Source organism: Sapajus apella, unplaced genomic scaffold (assembly GCF_009761245.1).
Source record: "Sapajus apella isolate SASKATOON/1434 unplaced genomic scaffold, GSC_monkey_1.0 scaffold130, whole genome shotgun sequence".
In the NCBI taxonomy this organism is placed as follows: Eukaryota; Metazoa; Chordata; class Mammalia; order Primates; family Cebidae; genus Sapajus; species Sapajus apella.
In genome coordinates this window covers 504,939-525,513 of record NW_022437070.1, presented here as the reverse complement: position 1 = coordinate 525,513, position 20,575 = coordinate 504,939, and the positions used below count along the sequence as shown (strand labels likewise).

General features: G+C 53.0%; 1 protein-coding gene across 2 annotated transcripts in view; it reads left to right on the top strand.

The window, feature by feature from the left end:
• The first annotated feature begins 5,807 nt into the window (after window positions 1–5,807).
• The window catches only part of BICRA (BRD4 interacting chromatin remodeling complex associated protein), a 95,178-nt gene continuing 80,410 nt past the window's right edge, over window positions 5,808–20,575 (top strand). For both annotated transcript variants that reach the window (XM_032262510.1, XM_032262509.1), the window contains exon 1: window positions 5,808–6,042. The gene's annotated coding sequence lies outside the window, so the exon portion shown is untranslated. The remainder of the gene's footprint in view (window positions 6,043–20,575) is intronic.

Sequence of the window (20,575 nt, the reverse complement as noted above, 5' to 3'; positions counted from 1 at the left end):
ACTTGGGGGGCTGAGGCAGGAGGATCGCTTGAACCCGGGAGGTGGAGGTTGCAGTGCGCCGAGATCGCGCCATTACACTCCAGCCTGGGTGACAGAGTGAGACTCTGTCTCAAAAAAAATAAAATAAAAAATAAGTGAAAGAAAGGATAGAAGGAGGGAGGGGACGGAGAGATGGAAAAAAGGGAAGGAAGAAAAGAAAGAAAAAGAAATAAAAAGAAAGAAGAGAGAGAAAAGAAGAAAAGAAAAGAACAAGAATAAACAGCCCCCTTTCTGGCCAGGCGTGGTTGCTCATGCCTGTAATCCCAACACTTTGGGAGGCTGAGGTGGGTGGATCATTTGAGATCCAAACCCACCTGACCAACGTGATGAAACCCCTTCTCTACTAAAAATACAAAAATTAGCCAGGCCTGGTGATGGGGCCTATAATCCCAGCTACTCCGGAGGCCGAGGCAGGAAAATCACTTGAACCCAGGAGGTGGAGGTTGCACCTCTGCACTCTAGCCTGGGCAACAGAGACTCTGTCTCAAAATAAATAAATAGATAGATAATGAGATGGATTTGGCACAAGAATAGATGCACATAGGTGTGATGAAGCAAATAGAGCAACATGCTGATGTCAAATCTAAGTGGTGGGTATTTAGGTGTTCCCTATATTTCTTCCACTTTTCTATGTTTGAACATTTTCATAATAAAATGTTTGGGGACTGGGTATATTTGGGTGCCTGACAATACACTCCCATTGAAGAGATGAGAAAATGGAGGAGCCGGAGAAGTGACTTGCCCTAGGTTCATCGGGTGACTCAGCCACAGAACACCTGGGTGTATGACTTAGTCCCCCCGCTGCCTGGCTGGCCCCGGGACAAGTCACTGAACCTGTCTGGGTCTGACTGTTCAACTCAGTGCTTAACCTGGGACTCATAACTTGCACCTAATTCTCAAATAAAAAGGGTGTGTCACCCCCAAAGGACAGCAGGTCCCTTTCGATCTGGGCCCATATTGACCCCAACACTGGTCTTTGGTCACCCCTTTGGCTGCCTCTGACCTTCCCCCCACTGCTTCTAGAACAGTGTGCACAACACTCATTAACTCTGAAGCTTGGTCAGCCTTTCCAGGATGCCAGGGAACCGATAGGCAGAGCAGAAAATACAGACGTTTGTTCTCCCAGGGCAGGGACTGCCAGGGAATCAATGCCCTTTCACCCACCCCTTTAGTTGCACCGCCTGGCAGCTAAAACCCAGATGCTGTACCAAGGGATCGTCGTGTAAAGGATTCCATTTGAGAATCAGAAGCAAGTTATGAGTCCTGCATTAAGAACTGAGTCGGTGCCTGTAATCCCAGCACTTTGGGAGGCCAAGGTTGGGGGATCATTTGAGGCCAAGAGTTCCAGAGCAGCTTGGCCAATATGATGAAACCCTGTCTCTAGTAAAATACAAAAATTAGCTGGGCATGGTGGCAGGTGCCTGTAATCCCAGCTACTCGGGAGGCTGAGGCAGGAGAGTTGCTTCAACTTTGGAGGTGTGGGTTGCAGTGAGCTGAGATTGTGCCACTGCACTGCAGCCTAGGCGACAGACCAAGACTGTCAAGAAAGAAAGAAAGGGGAGAAGGAAAGGGGAGGGGAGAGAGAAAGAGAGAGAGAAAGGAAGGGATGGGGAGGGAAGGAGGAAGAGCCTGGTGCAGTGGCTCACGCCTGTAATCCCAGCAATTTGGGAGGCTGGAGGTGGGTGAATCACTTGAGGTCGGGAGTTCAAAACCAGCCTGACCAATGTGGTAAAACTCTGTCTCTACTGAAAAAAAAAAAACAAAATTAGCTGGGCGTGGTGGCACATGCCTGTAATCCCAGCTACTCAGGAGGCTCAGGCAGGACAATGGTTTGAACTCTGGAGGCGGAGGTTGCAATGAGCCGAGTCATGGGCAAGAAGAGTGAAACTCTGTCTCAAAAAAAGAGAGAGAGGAGAGGAGAGAGAGGAGGAAGGAAAAAGGAAAGAGAGAAAGAAAGGAGGAAAGAGAGTAAGAAAGAAAAAAAGAAAGACAGAGAGAAAGAAAGAAGTAATTGAGTTGGGCAGTTAGACCCAGACAGGTTCAGCAGGGCCACCCAGGCAGGGTGGGGACTAATGGCTAGGTTTTTGGGCTTGCTTTTTTTTTTTTTTGAGACGGAGTTTTGCTTTTACTGCCCTGGCTGGAGTGCAACGTTGGGATCTCAATTCACTGCAACCTTCAACTCCCGGGTTCAAGTAATTCTCCTGCCTCAGCCTCCAGAGTAGCTGGGATTACAGGCATGTGCCACCACGCCCAGTTAATTTTGTATTTTTAGTAGAGACAGGGGTTGCTTCATGTTGGTCAGGCTGGTCTCAAACTCCCAACCTCAGGCGATCCTCCCAGCTTGGCCTCTCAAAGTGCTGGATTACAGGTGTGAGCCACTTCGCCCGGTCTCTTATTTATTTATTTATTTTTTAGACAGAATCTTGCTCTGTCGCCCAGGCTGGAGTGCAGTGGCACGATCCTGGCTCACTGCTACTTCCCTCTTCCGTGTTCAAGTGATTCTCCTGCCTTAGCCTCCCGAGTAGCTGGGACTACAGCTATGTTTTTCTATTTTAGTAGAGATGCAATTTCACCGTGTTGCCCAGGCTGGTCTTGAACTCCTGAGCTCTAGCAATCCGCCCGCCTTGACCTCCCAAAGTGCTGGGGCTGGCTTCTTGCTGGTGTCCTCTGCACCCTGCCAGAGCCATTCCAAATGGCATGGCCCAAGGCCGTCTCCCTGAGGCCAGATGTGTGTATGAGGTAGGTTAATGTTGTTATATCTATTCAGCATACTTTTCTTGAGCATTTGCTAAGTGCCAAGCACTGTTTTAGGGGCAGTGGATATTCTACAATGTACCTGGGAACTGCCACAAAGGGCATGACTGAGGGAGGTAAACTGAGGCCCACAAACCGAGGCTCAGTGACTTATTTGCTTAGTTGCAAGCTGTCTGTGTTGTCTAAAAGATTGTGAGTTGCATGGGAGGCAGGAACCAGGGTGGGGTTGGTCATCACAGGATCCTTGGTACACACCAGACATTAAACAAATATGACTGGGCCGGGCGTGGTGGCTCACGCCTGTAACTCCAGCACTTTGGGAGGCTAAGGTGGGCAGATCACAAGGTCAGGAGTTGGAGACCAGGCTGACGAACATGGTGAAATCCCATCTCTACTAAAAATACAAAAATTAGCTGGGCGTGGTGGTGTGAGTCTGTAATCCCAGCTACTCAGGAGGCTGAGGCAGGAGAATGGCTTGAACTCGGGAGACGGAGGTTGCAGTGAGCCGAGATCGGGCCACTGCACTCCAGCTCGACAACAATAGGGAAACTCAGCCTCAAAAAAAAAAAAAAAAAAAAAACAAAAACTGAATAAACTCTGACGAAGTCTGCAGTTAGTCCCCTAGTTCTGAGTCCCCCAGGGCTGGCAGCTATGACAGATACACAAGTGCTACCATCAGGTCCCACTGTACAGTGAAGCCTTCCGAGGAGGGTGGAGTCTCACTTCCTGGGTGCATGACTGGGCAAAACACTTCCCTTCTCGGAGCCAATTGAGTTTTCCACACTGTGACATTTGGGTAACTAAAGGCCTCTCCCTGTGGGCAATTCCCATCAGAAACTGTCATCACTACGTAGTTAACACTTTAAAAGTGTAGCTCCATCAGTGGCTGTGAAAGTGCAGAGTGAGGAAGGTGCAGACTATACAAAAATAAAGTAAAAAACGTGTGTACTGCTGCTTCCTGGAGGATCCGAATACCTCCAATGGGTGGTGGATGATCAGTTTTTTTTTTTTTTTTTTCTTTTTTGAGAGGGAGTTTCACTCTGTTGCCCAGGCTGGAGTGCAGTGGCATGATCACAGCTCACTGCAGCCTCAACCTCCAGGGCTCAAGCGATCCTCCTGCCTCAGCCTCCCAAGCAGCTGGGACTACAGGTACATATCACCATGCTGGGCTAATTTTTGTTCAGACAGGGAGACAGGGTCTTGCTATGTTGCCAGCGCTGGATAAATTCTTTTCTTTTCTTTTTGAGACGCAGTTTCGCTCTTGTCACCCGGGCTGGAGTGCAATGGTGTGATCTCGGCTCACTGCAACCTCCACCTCCTGGGTTTGAGCGATTTTCCTGCCTCAGCCCCCGAAGTAGCTGGGATGACAGGCCTGAGCCTCTGTGCCGGCAGATAAATTCTTCAAAAAAAATACATTGCGGTAGATATTATGGGTAGCACCGCCAAATACTAAAAGACATGTTAAGGCTTAAAAAACAGAGGCCGAGGCTGAGCGTGGTAGCTCATGCCTGTAATCCAAGCACTTTGGCGGCCAAGGTGGGTGGATCACCTGAGGTCGGGAGTTCAAGACCAGCCTGACCAACATGGTGAAACTCCGACTTTAAAAACAACAACAACAACAACAAAAAGAAAAAACAGAGGCCAAGCACGGTGGCTCACACCTGTAATCCCAGCACTTTGGGAGGCCGAGGCAGGCAAATCACCTGAGGTCAGGAGTTCCAGACTAGCCTGGCCAACATCGTGAAACCCCATCTCTACTAAAAATGCAAAAAAAAAAAAAAAAAAAAAAAAATTAAGTGGGGGTGGTGGTACACGTCTGTAATCCCAGCTTCTCCAGAAGCTGAGGCAGGAGAATCGCCTGAACCCGGGAGGCGGAGGTTGCAGTGAGCCGAGATCATGCCACTGCACCCCAGCCTGGGCTACAGAGTGAAACTCCCCTCTCAAAACAAAACAAAATATAACAACAACAAAAACAATCACAGATCTGTCTCAATTACTTATTTATTCAACACGCATTCACTGGGCACCTACTGTGTGCAGGAGATTTTTCTAGAGCACTGGGGAGACAGAAGTTACTAAGGGAACAGAATATACATCTCCCAGGGCTCGCAGGCCCGGGGGTTGTGCCCTCGCTGGACTCCCAGCACCGCGCAGCGCACACAGTGGGCGCTCACCAAGCGCTCGCTAAGGGAACGCGTGAATCCCAGTGTCCCGCCAGCAGGGCGTTTACGGCCTGATGGGGCGGAAACGGACCCGACACCACCACGGCGTCCTGGGGCTTCTGGGAATCCCATCAGCGCGGCCGGAGCGGCCTGGGACAGGCTCCGGGGCAGGTCCGACCCGCCTCCCCGGCGCCGCCGCGGCTCGGCGGAGACCCACTGGGGTGAGTGATTGAGCCACGTCCGGGATCCCGGCCTGTCACCCCGTAGTCCCCACCGCCTTCCACCCTGCCAGGCTCCAACTCGGGGCTCCGGCGGGGTCCCAGCTCCGGGGGGGACACCCCTCCATCTCCTCCATCTTCATCCTCAACTCCCGCTGTCTTTTCGAACCTGGGACGCTCCCCTTGGGCGCGTCCTCCCGCCGGACGACCGTCCTCCGCCTCGGGGGACGCGCCTAGGACGCACGACGCCCCCTCCCCAGCCGGACCGGGGGTGTGAGAGCTCGGACCTCTTCAGCTCCCCCGCGCCTCGGCACCCGGATCGCTGCTTTAGGCAGTCGACATACTACACCGGAGCCCGGGCAGGCGCACCCCCGAACCCCCGGGACTGGGGCTGGGGGCGGGGGCGGCGCCGGCGCGGAGGGCCCAGTCCTCGGGCGTCCGCAGCCTCCCATTGGCTCCTGGGCCCGCCGCTCGGCCTGGCGGGGCCGGGGCTGGTCCGCCCGGGCGTGGGGCGGGGCCTCCCGAAGCCCCTCCCCCGGCGAGGGAGGAGGGAAGAGGAGGAGGAGGAGGAGGAGGAAGGGGGGGCGGAACACAAAACCTGCGAGGTTTTTTTTTTTCCGTTTGCATTTAATTAAAAGAAATTTTTTTTGCATACCCGAGGGACGCTCCCCGGCGCGGGCGCGGGCCCGGGGCGCGCGGGCCTGGGCGCGGGGCGGCGGCGGGGGCCCGGCGGCGGCTGCGGAGCGGCCGCCATGCGATCAGGCAGTGCGCTGACCGGCCCGGCCGGCCGGCCCCTTCTGGGTCCTCCCTTTGCAGCCCGTGCGGGGCCGTCTCGGAGACCCCGCGCCGACGGCTGCTCAAACATCAGGGTGAGTTTCTCACAATGTAGCAATTTCTCTTTAAATCTCTTAACTCTCTCTACCTGCGAGTCGGGGCTGTGACAGGGCGCAAAAGCGAGGGGGGAGTGGGGGTTGGCGGCGAGGGTGTGTGTGGGGGGAGCCGGAGCCGGGGCCGAACCCACCCCCGCGACACTCACACACTCAGCCCCCCAGCCGGGGCGCAGCGCCCGCTGCCTCTTTTTTTTTTTTTCTGCTCGGCGCCCACCGCCACCGGCACCCCCCCGCCCCGCGTCTCTCCCACCACCGCCGCCGCCCCGATCCTACGGGGACCCCCCCCAACCGGCTTCCCTGCCCAGACCCGGCGCCCGGTGCCTCCCCGGCCCTCCCGCCGGCTGCCGGGGATACAATGGAGCGGCGGGGAGAGGAGAACTAACGTTCCACGGGGGGAGGGGCGCGGAGACCCCCTCCCCGGCCTGGCCCCCTCCCCTCGCCCCGCTCCCCGCCTTTCGGGGAAGGCGAGGGCCACCGGGCAGCGGGCGGCGATCTCCCTGCCGGAGGCGGCGAGCCTGCATCTCCCCGCCTCGCTTGGCCCCTGCGCCCCCTCCCCAAATCCCTCCCGTGGGTGTCGCGGACACGGGGGGCCCCTGAGAGCTGGGGAGGGATGGATGGGGAAGGAGGCCATCGGGGCTCCCCCTCCGCACCGCTCCTAAACAATGAAAGGAGTTGACTTGACCCCCCACCCCCGGCAGTGGAGGGAGGTGACCCCCTCCCCCATCCCCAGCTGAGGTTCATCCCGGAGGGGGCCGTTACGGGTGTGGGGGGGTGAGCGCCTCTCCTGTCACCTCCCGAGGTTCGGGGCGGCCCCCCATCTCCTCCCTTTCGGCCTGGGAACGGGAGGCACCAGGCCGGGCCGGGGCACGGCGCTCGGGTGGTGACCTTTAGACAAAGGCAGCCCTTTCCCCGGGGTGAGCCCGGACGAGTTGGGCCCGCGGCCTCCTCGGGCCCCTGCGGAGGGCAGCCAGGCCGCGGGCACCCGGAGGGAGGGATGGAGGAGGAGGGAGGAGGGATGGAGCCATCTGGATTTCCCATCCCCGGCTGCCCTCGGCTGCTTCCCCGACTCCTGTCACGGGCAGCCGCGGGGAGACGAGGGACCAGGGGCTGCCTGGGCCTTGGTGCGCCGCCAGCCGGGACGACCGGGCGAGGAGCCGCGGAAGGGCTCGACTCGGGCTTGGGCGCCGGTGGTGATTGGAAGGCACTAGGGCTCCTTCCTCTACGCGCCCCTTTGTTTTGCTTTGTGGTTCTGAGCAGCTGAACTTCCCTGGAGGTGGGGTCAGAGGCCGCAGTGTCAGCTCTCCCGGGGAGGCCCGGGTGACAGGTCCTAGTCTCTGATGTCCCCAGCCTTGTGGGCTGCAGTCTGTGCCCAGGTCCGTGTCCTGACCATCGCCCCCTTTTGTCAACCCCCCACCCCACCTACCACCTACCCATAATATAATACAGATCTAGGGATGGCTTTCTCTTAACTCCTCTTTACAGAGGGCACTTGTCAGGGAAACTAGAAACATCCCGGGCTTCAAGGCCTGAGATTTGGGATAAGCTCTCTGTGCTTTTCACCTCTTCCAGCACCTGGGGTGGGGCGGGGGGATCTGTCAACTCTGACCTGCCCTGGGTCATGAGAAAACAGGGGAGGACAACTCAGGAAGCAACCACTTCCCATGCTGGTAGAATTTTGGGGGCACGTTGACCTCCCTTGTTTTCCCCATAGCTCCCTCCACCCCCCCAATGGAAATATTAAGAACAATATTTCTCTAACTAGGGAGCCTCTTTCTGCCGCTGCTAAATGCATTACACACTGGCCACAGTCCAAGGAGGAAGTGGAGGGACAGACATTATTCCCATTTTCCAGACAGGTTCATGGAGGCTCAGAGAGGTTAAGGGGCTTGCCCAGGATCACACAGCCCTGGGTCACACAGAGCCCCAATTCGTTACCTCCTAGAGTATTTCCATCTCAGTTAGAAAATCTTAAGCTCTTCTGTCCCACCCTTTGGCACTTTGCTTCTCTGACTTCAGTGGACCTGGTTGGAAATGTAGCTAATACCTAGAAGCGGTGGCCAGATTTGTTTTCCCTGGGAGCTGGTTTTGGGAAGGGGTGTACTTGGAAGTGGGGCTGAGGGCAGGATCATTTATTTCGCTTGTGGCTGGAATGAAGAATTGCCTGCAGGAGCTGAGAATTGGAGGCCTGTGAAGAGTCAGGGAGGGGGAGTCCCAGGCCTGGCCAGTGATGGGCTTGGGGCACCTAGGAGCTGGCCCCAGTCATGCTCTCCCTTCTCCGACTGAGCAGGGTACTTGGCCACATTTGCTGCTACTAAGCCCTACCTGGAGAGAAGCTGAACTGTTTGGGACTGTTGTCATCTGGTTGTTACTATGCCCTGTGACCCGCTGTCACTTTGCCATATCATGGCCCTTTGATGCAACTAGCGGAGAACTTTCTTTTTCTTTTTCTTTTTTTTGAGACGAAGTCTTGTTCTGTTGTCCAGGCTGGAGTGCAGTGGCACAATCTCGGCTCACTGCAACCTCCGCCTCCTGGGTTCAAGCAATTCTCCTGCCTCAGCCTCTCAAGTAGTTGGGATTACAGTTGTGCACCACCACGCCCTGCTATTTTTTTTTTTTTTTTCTGTATTTTTAGTAGAGGTGGGGTTTCACCATATTGGCCAGGCTGGTCTCGAATTCCCAACCTTGTGATCTGACTGCCTCGGCCTCCCAAAGTGCTGGGATTACAGGCGTGAGTCATCATACCCAGCAGCAGAGAGCTTTCTTGCCTGTCTCTCTCTGGCCTGATCTGCTCTGTAACCTTAGTCAGGTCATTTAACTTCTGGTCCTCAGTTTTGTCATCTGCAAGTAGGGATAATTATAGTTTCTCTAAGTGACCCGGAGGTGGGTAAAAGTATTATCCAAACGTGTCATTTATAGTTATCATTCAGCAGGCAGGGTGTGCAGTGTGGGTGCAGGGCAGGAAGGTCAGCTGCTGGCATTGAATTTTTTTTTTGAATTTTTTTTTTTTTTTGCAATAGAGTCTTTCTTTGTTGCGCAGGCTAGCGTGCAATGGCGTGTGATCTTGGCTCACTGCAACCTCCACTTCCTGGGTTGAAGTGATTCTTCTGCCTCAGCCTCCCGAGTAGCTGGGATTACAGGCACCCATCACCACACCCAGCTAATTTTTGTATATTTAGTAAAGATGGAGTTTCACCATGTTGGCCAGCCTGGTCTCGAGGTCCTGACCTCAGCTGATCTGACTGGCATTTAAATTTAAGATTAGGTGCTGTGGCTCACGCCTGTAACCCCAACACTTTGGGAGACCGAGGCAGGAGGATCACTTGAGCCCAGGATTTCAAGACCAGCCTAGGCAACATGATGAGACCCTGTGTCTACAAAAAATCAAACAATTAGCTGGGCATGGTGGCACTTGCCTGTGGCCCTAGCTCCTTGGGGGTGACGATGTCGGACGATTGCTTGAGCCGAGGCATTTGAGGCCAGGGTGAGCTGTGATTGTGCTCTCAACGCTGGGCAACAGAGTGAGACCCTGTCTCAATAATAATAATAATAATAATAATAAATTAAATAAAAAATTTAAAGGTGAATAGAGGACTTTGCCCCAGAAGAATTCCCTGTGGTGGGGGAAGGCCAATTGCAAACAAACAATTTCCCTCAGTGCCACGTACCCTCTGAGCGCTTTGGGGACTGGGGCCCTACCCCTTAAACACTTTACCCATGCTGAATACATATTTACCTGGCGGGGTGGAGGGGTGGGGGCTGAGGGAGAGAGGCTGGCCCCAACTCACTGGGTGTAGGAGGTAATACAGGTGATCTTGCCATTTTACAGATGAGGAAACTGAGGCGAGGGGAAGCACTTTGGGAGGCTGAGGCGGGTGGATCATAAGGTTGGGAGTTCGAGACCAGCCTGGAATATGGTGAAACCCCATCTCCATGGCCGAGCCAGGACTCCAAGCCAGACAGCAGAGATTAGTGGTGGGGACTCCATATTTGTCAACAGAACTGGGGAGATGGTACTTCATGGAGTCTGATCCCAGAAGCGTTGAGGGACCCCTAATCCCTGCAGCCACTGCCCCCTACTTTAAGTGCAGATATTTCCCTTGGTGAAATGACAGGCATAAATAATAATTCTCGGGGGAGGTGGGCAGGAGGAGAGGGGCTCTGGAGAAGTCGCAGATCTCTCAAGGCTGAGTGCTGGCTCAATGTAGGAACTGATCTTTTCGGAGGGTGGTGGGAGAAGTCTGAGTGAGGCCCAAGAGGGTCTCCCTGCTGACTTCCTTCCCAGAGGCCTCCGGCCCTTCCCCACCCTTCCTTTAGGAGATGGGGTCTGCCCCAGGTTATGGAAGGGCCAAGGGATCAGGGCCCAGAGGTCTGGGAATGGGGAGTTCCTGGGGGTGTGTAGGGCTCCCCAGGTTCCCGTGGGCCACCTTGTAGCCCCAGGTCCAGCCAGCAGGGCAGTTCCCCGCCAGCTCTCAACCCCCACCCCCCAGGCTGCCTTGACTCCAGGTCTCAAGAATGCAGAAGGCTGCTGGTAAGGGAAGTTAATTGGAAACAGGAAAACATGGCATTCCTTTCCAGGCCGCCTGGGCTTGGAAGGCAGAGGGGGCTGCCATTTCCCCTCTCCCGCCCTGCAGGGGAGAGGGGTGAGGAGCATGGTTGTCTTGCCTTGGTCATAGTTGAGCCTTCTTCCCCCACCAGGCACCCTCACTTAGTAGAAAACAAGAATAGTTACCCGCGCTGCGTGTCCACGATGTTAACTGCCCCCATCCCCCAGCAGAACGAATTGCCCCCTCCTTACTCACCCCTTCACACCCCTCTGGTTTTTTGTCCCCGGTCTAGCCTGAGCTAGCTCCCTGCTAGCAGGCACCTTATGCCACACCAGAGGAAGCGTTTGGTGGAGGGGTCCTTAGGGAGTGTCTCCTGGTTCCGTTCCTTGCATTCTCCTCTGCCTGGAGTACTACCATTAGAGTTGTGTCCCAGTTGACTGAAGCTTTTGTGTCTCAGGAACAAGCAAGTTTCCCCAGTGGAGAGAGAGGGTTTTCTAAGGCATTTCTAGTTTGGTGACAATTAGTTTTGTGTATGAGTGTATGTATTCATTGGTGGTGGGGGGGGGGTATTGGCAAAAGCAGAGAGGGCCTTTGTTTCTTTAATTGTTCCCAATTAAACTTCCTGAGGGCCTACTGTGTGGCAGGGCCCTAGGGAGCAGTTAAGTCATAGGGATCCAGTCCAGGAGGAGGAGAGAGAAGGGTTGGATTAGCTGTTGTGGGGTTTCATTCATGCTGCCTGGGTGGTCTGAGACAGCATCTTTCTCTCTCTGCCTTTCGTTCTTTTTTTCCTAAGTGATACATAGCACACAGGGCAAATTCAGAATACCAAAGATGACGTGTCCCTGTATCCTCCCCAGAATCCCTGGTCCCCTAGCTCTCTTCCCCAGAGCAGCCGCCACCATTCTGATGTTCTGTGTGTGTACTTTTATATACCGATGTATGTCTTTAAAACCATTCAGGCCGGGCACGGTGGCTCACGCAGGTAATCCCAGCTCTTTGGGAGGCTGAAGTGGACAGATCACCTGAGGTCAGGAGTTTAAGACCAGCGTGACCAATGTGGTAAAATCCCATCTCTACTAAAAATACAAAAATTACAGGCCGGGCGCGGTGGCTCAAGCCTGTAATCCCAGCACTTTGGGAGGCCGAGGCGGGTGGATCACGAGGTCAAGAGATCGAGACCATACTGGTCAACATGGTGAAACCCCGTCTCTACTAAAACTACAAAAAATTAGCTGGGCATGGTGGCACGTGCCTGTAATCCCAGCTACTCAGGAGGCTGAGGCAGGAGAATTGCCTGAACCCAGGAGGCGGAGGCTGCGGTGAGCCGAGATCGCGCCATTGCACTCCAGCCTGGGTAACAAGAGCGAAACTCCGTCTCAAAAAAAAAAAAATTACAAAATAAAAAAGTTAGCTGGGTGTGGTGGTACACACCTGTAATCCCAGCTACTCAGGAGGCTGAGGCAGGAGAATTGCTTGAACCTGGGAGGTGGAGGTTGCAGTGAGCTGAGATCGCGCCAGCCTGGGTGCTCCAGCCTGGGCAACACAGCGAGATTCCGGCTAAAACGAACAAAGAAAAAACTATTCATCTTACACAGATGGTAGTCTGCTCTATCCATTGCTTTCTTCCTGCTTCATCTTCCTGGGAGACCTCATGTAGGTCTTCCATCCTTTTCTTGGCTGTGTGGTATTCCTCTGTGTGGGCGAATCCTCCTTTACTATAATGGATGTGGAGGCGTTTCTGAATGTTTCTGTTTGCAGCCTGGGAAGGCACAGGTCCACACACATTACAGGAAAGTGGGTGTGCCTGTGGTGGCCTCCTGGAAGTGGGATTGATAGATCAAGGGCCAGCAATTTGTCCTTTGCTGGCTCTTAGGGGGTACCTTTGATGCTGTACCTTTTTAATTTTTTGAGACACAGTCTTGCTGTGTCACCCAGGCTGGAGTGCAGTGGCGCCATCACTTTTCACGGCAGCATTGCCCTTCCCGGGCATGAGTGAGCCTCGCATCTCAGCCTCCCCAGTAGCTGGGACTACAAGTGCCCACCACCACACCCAGGGAGTTTTTGTATTTTTTTGTTAAGACGAGGTCTCACTGTGTTGCCCAGGCTGGTCTCCAACTCCTGCTCAAGGACTCTTCCCGCCTAAGCCTCACAGAGTGCTGGGATTATAGGCATGAGCCACTGCGCCCGGCCCCTTGTGCCGCACCTTGAAGGACCTTGTTCTCTTTCTCTCCTGTTCACTGTGATCCCGCCTGTCGCCCAGGCTGTGTCTCCAGGCTGCACCTGCACATGTCTTTGCCTCCTCCGGTGACCTCCTTGCATCTGATGAGCTTCTTGCCTCTTCCTCCTCCTTATGGGCTGCATCACGTGCTTGCCACCTGGTGTGGAGGTCGGGAGTGTGGGCTCTGGACCCTGCCAGTTGGTTCTGATCCCAGTTCTGCCACTTGCTGGATGAATGGCTGTGGACGGGGGCCTTGCTTGGGGCCTTGGTTTCCCCCTTTTCTTTTTCTTTCCTTTTTTTTTTTTTAAAAACAGAGTTTCACTCTTGTTGCCCAGACTGGAGTGCAATGGTGTCATCGTGGCTCACTGCAACCTCTGCCTCCCGGTTTCAAGGGATTCTCCTGCCTCAGCCTCCTGAGTAGCTGGGATTATAGGCATTCGCCACCACACTTGGCTAATTTTGTTTTTTTTAGTAGAGTCGGGGTTCCTCCATGTTGGTCAGGCTGGTCTTGAACTCTTGGCCTCAGGTGATGTGCCCACCTCAGCCTCCCAAAGCGCTGGGATTACAGGTGTGAGCCACCGCACCTGGCCTGAGCCACTGTGCCCAGGTTTCCCCCTCTTTTAAGTGAGTTAATCTCAGTATCTATTTGGTAAGGCTCTTTGAGGGTTCCCAAACACCCATAAAGTGTCAAGGTAGCCCCATCACTCAGTGTTGGTGTCACCTGTCATTTTTAGGCAGTTCTTTCTCCTGTGGACTGTGACCCCTTATTTGGCAGGCGTTGGATGGAATGCTGACTTCTCTGCCTAATTGCAGTGTGACTCTGGGCAAGCGATCCCTTTGCGTGGCCTCAGTTTCCTTGTCTATAAAGTGGGCTCATGATGCCTCCCTTGTAGGGTCTGCTGTAAGGCTGAACAAAGCAATGTTCTGTCCAGCTGGGCATGCAGTTGCTTTCAGGAACTAGCAAATGATGCTGCTGTAGTTTTCCCTATGATTGCTGTTCTCCCGTGGGGCTCACGCTGACTCCTCTGCTCTGAAAGGTCCCCATTGTCTTCCTGAAAGGCACACGATGAACAATGTTGGCATTTTAAACCGTATGGCAGCAGAGGGCACGCAGCAGGCTGCTCCGGCATGAGGCACACAGGGCTTCCCGATACCGTGCCTCAGTTTCCCCATCTGGAAGAATGGGCATGGGAGGAAACCAACCTCAGGCATGCTCAGTCTTCAGTACAGTGCCTGAGGTATAGCCAGCGCCTGAAAAAATGTGTGGCTGTAATGAGAATAATTATTATTAAGTAGCATAGTCTCCCATAGGATCAGATACCCAAGTCGCTATGGCCTTCCCCGCAAACCCTAGGCAAACAGTGCTGGCTTTTTTTTTTTGATGGAGTTTCGCTCTTGTTGCCTAGGCTGAAGTGCAATGATGTGATCTCAGTTCACCACAACCACCACCTCCCAGGTCCAGGCGATTTTCCTGCCTCAGCCTCCTGAGTAGCTGGGATTACAGGCATGTGCTACCACTCCAGGCTAATTTTGTATTTTTAGTAGAGACGGGTTTCTTCATGTTGGTCAGGCTGGTCTCGAACTCCCGAACTCAAGTGATCCACCTCCCTCAGCCTCCCAAAGTGCTGGGATTACAGGCTTGAGCTACCATGCCCCACCAGTGATGGCATTTTAAATGGAAGGCACAGAGCTGGTGTTGGTGGCTCATGCCTGTAATCCCGGCACTCTGGGAGGCTGAGGCAGATGGATCACCTGAGGTCAGGAGTTTGAGACCAGCCTGGCCAACGTGGTGAAGCCCTGTCTCTACTAAAATACAAAAATTAGCCAGGCATGGTGGTGCATGCTTGTAATCCCAGCTACTCAGTAGGCTGAGGCAGGAGAGTTGCTTGACCTGGGAGGCGGAGGTTGCAGTAAGCTGAGATGGCACTACTGTACTCCAGGACGACAGAGCGAGACTCCGTCTCAAAAATAAAATAAAAGAAAGACAATGTCCAGATACCCTTTGGGCCTCAGTTTCCTCTTCCGCAACAGAGCTTCCTCTGCTTTGGGTGCTGTGAAGCTTCAATGAGTGAAGATGTGGGAAGCTTTTTAGAATAGGACCTGGCTCTCGGGAATGCTCAGTGAAGATTCACTTTCTTTTTTTTTTTTTGAGATGGATTCTCACTCTTGTTGTCCAGGCTGGAGTGCGATGGTGCGATCTCGACTCACCACAACCACCGCCTCCCGGGTTCAAGCGATTCTCCTGCCTCAGCCTCCCGAGTAGCTGAGACTACAGGCATGCACCACCACACCCAGCTAATTTTTGGAATTTTCAGTAGAGATGGGGTTTCTCTATGTTGGTCAGGCTGGTCTCGAACTCCTGACCTCAGGTGATCCACCCACCTCAGCCTCCGAAAGTGCTGGGATTACAGGTGTGAGCCACCGTGCCCGGCCGAAGATTCACTTTGATTCTTCTTATTTTTTTATTTTTATTTATTTAATTTAATTTTTTTTTTTTTTTCAAGACAAGAGTCCTGCTGTGTGCCCAGGCTGGATGGAGTACAATGGCACAATCTGAGCTCACCACAGCCTCTGCCTCCTGGGTTCATGTGATCCTCATGTCTCAGCCTCGTTAGCTATGACTACAGATATATGGGCCACAACACCCAGATAATTTTGTATTTTTTTGTAGAGATGGGGTTTGGCCATGTTGGCCAGACTGGTCTCGAACTCCTGGACTCAAGCAATCCACCCTCCTTGGCTTCCCAAAATGCTGGGATTACAAATATGAGCCACCATGCCTGGCCTATTATTTTTAATATTTTATTTTATTTTATTTCATGTGACAAGGTCTTGGTATATTGCCCAGACTGGTCTCCAACTTCTGGGCTCAAGCAGTCCTCCCACCTTGGCCTCCCAAAGTCCTGGGAGTGTAGGCATCAGCCACTGTACCTGGCCATCTTTACTTATTATTATTATTATTATTATTATTTTCTTTTTTTTGCCATCTAGACTTTGCTTGGCGGGTTTATTATTTTAACTTACATTTTTTATTTTTTTGAGACAGGCTCTCACTCTGTCACCCAGACTGTAGTGTAGTGGCGCAATCTCGGCTCACTGCAACCTCTGCCTCCCAGGCTTCAGCGATTTTCCTGCCTCAGCCTCCTGAGTAGCTGGGATTACAGGCGTGCGCCACCATGCCTGGCTAATTTTTGTGCTTTTGGTAGAGATGGGATTTCACCATGTTGGCCAGGCTGGTCTCGAACTACTGACCTCAGTTGATCCGCCTTCCTAGGCCTTCCTAAGTTCTGGGATTACGAGCATGAGTTACACACCTGACCTTTTTAACTTTTTGTTAAGGAAATTTTAAAGCACTCACCAAGAGTTGAGAGAATAGCATAGCCATCCTCTGTATAACCATCACCAGCTTCTGCAAGAATTTTTTGCTGATCTTTTTTTGGCCATTATGCCTTTCCTACCCTGCAAATATATATATTTTTCTTTTTTACCAAGCAAATACCAGATCATTTCCTCTGTATTATTATTGTTATTAATGGTATTGTTATTTCTGGGATCCAGAATTTGTTTCAGCACCTCCGGAGTCTGTCCTGTTCTGTGAAGGAAGTGGCATTAGGCCCATTTCACAGGTTGGGGAAACTGAGGCAGCAGAGAGTGCTTTGATCAGGTTGTCCTTTTTCTGTGATCACCCTTTGGGACTGTGGTGAATTCCCTGCCTTAGCCACACCAAGCCTGGAACCCTGAGGGTTGTTTCTGGTGACACAGGTTTGGTGGGGTTCCACCTGGGGGCATACAGTGTGGGGTACTGGTTCTGTTACTCTGTGCAGAAATCATCCTCCTAAAGGAAGAGTTGAAGTGGGGCTGGCAGCAGGGGTGGACCCCTAGGATGACCCTGGAGGTGACAAGCAAGTGGGTCAGCTGTGTGGATTAAAGTCCTGTTTCTGCTCCTTCTAACCCCGGGACTTGGTGGCAAGCTCTTTGCCTCCTTTAGGCCAGCCTAGAGAAGCGGAAATGCAGGAGAAATAATAAATGCTTCTTTGGATAACCGTATTGTTAAATAAGGTTTAGCGCGGAGAGGATGTTTTCCAAGTGCCTAGCTTACAGTAAACAGTCACTATTGTTACTGTTGTTAGTTGTTGCCTCTGCATGTACGCTTGAGGTTGGGGACAAAAATGAGCTTTCTTTCTCTTTCTTTTTTTATTCTGAGACAGTCTTGCTCTGTCCACCAGGCTGGAGTGCAGTGGCTCGATCTCAGCTCACTGCAACCTGTGCCTTCCATGTTCAAGCAGTTCTCCTGCTTTAGAATCCTGAGTAGCTGGGGTTATAGGCATGCACCACCACACCCAGCACGTTTTTATATTTTTAGTGGGGACAGGGTTTCACCATGTTGGTCAGGCTGGTCTCGAACTCCTGGACTCGTGATCTGCCCACCTGGGCCTCCCAAAGTGCTGGGATTACAGGCATGAGCCACCGAGCCTGGCCCAAATGTGCTCTTTCTAGGGTTGCAGACAAAGGGTTAATGCCCCTGGACTCCTCAGCCCGGCCCCGCTGCCTTCATTCCCTCGCCATGCCCACCCTGTCCCTCTGCACTCTCCCTTTGAAATGCTCACCTGCTTAGGGGGCTGCCAACTTCTGCGTGGCCCCTGTCAGCCGCGTAGGTCCTCTGTGTCCCAGCCTGGTAACCTTGGGAATGAAGTAAGCGGGAATATCTGTCTGCGGCTATGAGACCCTTGCTAATGACCCTTGGGGTCCTTGAGAGAGCGCCTGGTCATCTCTGCTGACTGGAGGCAGAGGATGGCCAAGTGTCCAGGGACGCCTGCAGGTGAAGCTCCCCAGAGCTACCTCTCCAGAGGCCGGATACCACCTCTTGTCCACTGTGTGAGGCTGGGCAGGCAGATAGATGCCCATAGCCCCTGCCTCACAGGGTGACTTTGACAGTTCGCTGGACTGTAACCTCCATCAGCTGGCATGCATTGCGCCGCATTGCGCCTCATTGACCTCAGACACTAGGCACCCAGCCTGGGTGAGGGAGGTCTCCCTGGGAGAGGTCTTAGCTCACAGCCTAACAAACCCTTGGGATACTGGTGGAATTTCTCTCCCTAGAATGTGCATGGTGACCTCCTACTGTTTTTTTTTTTTTTTTTTTTTTGTCAGAATCTCACTCTGTCGCCCAGGCTGGAATGCAATGGTGCAATATTGGCTCACTACAACCTCTGCCTCCCGGGTGTAAGCCATTCTCCCTGCCTCAGCCTCCTGAGTAGCTGGGATTACAGGCGCCCGCCACCATGCCCAGCTAATTACCGTATTTTTAGTAGAGACAAGGTTTCTCCATGTTGGCCAGGCTGGTCTTGAACTCCCAACCTCAGGCTGGTCTCAAACTCCTGACCTCAGGTGATCTGCCCGCCTTAGCCTCCCAAAGTGCTGGGATTACAGGTGTGAGCCACCGTGACTGGCCTTTCCCAGTCCTTTTTCATTGAAGTGTAATTTGTATACAGTAAAATTCACAGAGGGGCCAGGTGTGGTAACTCCCATCTGTAATCCCAGCACTTTTCGGGAGGCTGAGGTGGGAGGATCACCTGAGGTCAGGAGTCCGAGACCAGCCTGGGCAGCACAGTGAGATCCTGTCTCTCCAAAAAAAATAAAAACCTTAGCTGGTTGTGGTGGCTCCCGCCTGGAGCTACTCTGAAGGCTGAGGTGGGAGGATTGCTTGAGCCCACAAGGCTGAGGCTGCAGAGGGCCATTCATTAAAATGCACATAGCTTAAGCATGCCTTTCCGTGAGTCCTCACCCCTATCAAGACACAGCACATTCTCGTGACTGCCAGAAAGTTGCCCTGTGCCCCTTCTGGTCAGCACGTGTTCCCAGAAGCAGTTACTGGCCTGCCTTGTCATCGTGGGTCAGCCTTGCCTCTTCTAGAATTTCACAGAGGTGAGCACCTGCCCTGTGGAGTCCGTTGGGTTGGGCATCCTGGCTCAGCAGCATCTTTTTGAGATGCAGGCATGTTGGTGTGTGTATTGCAAGTGCCTTCCTTTAAGAAATTCTTTCCCGTGAGTTATTTCTTCAGGACTGGCTTTCTCCCAAGGCTCCAAACTGCAGAAGTTGAGAAGGGAGTGCTGTGTTCCCTGTGTCTGAGCTCCTGGCATGCAGTAGGTGCTCTGTAGATGCTTGTTGAATGAATGGATGGATGGATGACAGTCATGTCCTAGGAATGGAGAAAGGGGAGCAGAGACCCCGTCTTTGGAGTTTTCGTATGTTTCTCAAAGAGGGTCCCTCTGGCTGGGGCTCAATGGCTCACACCTGTAATCCCAGAACTTTGGGAGGTTAAGGCGGGCAGATCACGTGAGGTCAGGAGTTTGTGATCAGCTTGGGCAAGATGGTGAAACCCCGTCTGTACAAAAACTACAAAAGTATCCGGGCATGGTGGTGCATGCCTGTAGCCCCAGCAACCCGGGAGGCTGAGAGGTGGGAGGATCACTTGTGCCCAGAAGGTCAAGGCTCCAGTTAGCCGTGATCGCACCACTGCACTTTAGCTTGGGCGACAGAGCGAGACTCTGTCTCAAAAAAAAAAAGAGAAAAAAAGTCCCATCTGCTTCCAAATGACCTGGGATGTTTGTGAAGAATGACCATCCCTGGGCCCCATGCAGACCAAACTCTGGGGAATCCCCATGAGTGGAGTCCGGGCATCAGCATTTTCTTTTCTTTTCTTTTCTTTCTTTCTTTTTTTCTTTTTTTTTTTTTTTTTTTTTGAGACAGAGTCTGGCTCTGTCTCCTCTGCTGGAGTCCAGTAGTGTGATCTCAGCTCACTGCAACCTCCACCTCCTGGGTTCAAGCGATTCTCCTGCCTCAGCTTCCCTAGTAGCTGGGATTACATGCATCCACCACCACACCCAGCAATTTTTTGTATTTTTAGTAGAGATGGTGTTTCACCATGTTGGTCAGGCTGGTCTCCTGACCTCAGGTGATCCACCTGCCTCAGCCTCCCGAAGTGTTGGGATTACAGGTGTGAGCTGCCATGCCCGGCATTTTCATCAAGCCTCATCTCTGGGCAGTTCTTTGGCACAGGCAGCTCAGTCCTAAGTCCTAGGCCTCCTCTGGCGGCAGCAGAGTTCCCCAGCAGGTCTGTCATCCTGTCAAGGTGGCCATGGGTCTTGGCGCAGTGCTCAACCTCTGTCTATAGGCAGTGCCTGTCCTGGCTCGGCTGCCTCCCAGGTGCCTGTGTGTGAGCCTGGAGTCCTGTACTCACTCCCTAAGTGCTGTTCCAAGAGGGAATGAATGGGAACCTGCAAGGCAGGTCAGGATGGTCAACCTCCCGACTGCTCAGCAGGGAAACTGAGGCTTCATGGGTTCAGGTGTTTCTCCTGCAGTTCACCTGGGAGTGAAAGCCGACATGCGGTATATCCTAGGCTAAGCAGCCGTCAGTTGTAAGATGCGTCTTCCTTTTCAGAGGCGGTAAAGTGTGGAAAACATGCATCTTGGAGTTGATAAAACTCAGGAAAAGTCCTCACCCACCTGCAGTTTGCTCGCTGTCTCAAGGCTATTTTGTGCAGGGTTGTTTTTTCTGTCAAATTTCTGTCTCTTTAGCCACAGGAACCAAATCCCCTGACATCTGCCCAGCCCTTTGTCCCTTCCCAAGCATGTCCCCTTCCATGGTTCTGCTTTTTTATTTAAAATTTTCTAGACTCTTTTTTGAGATGGAGTTTTGCTCTTGTTGCCCAGGCTGGAGTGCAGTGGCGTGATCTCGGCTCACTGTAAC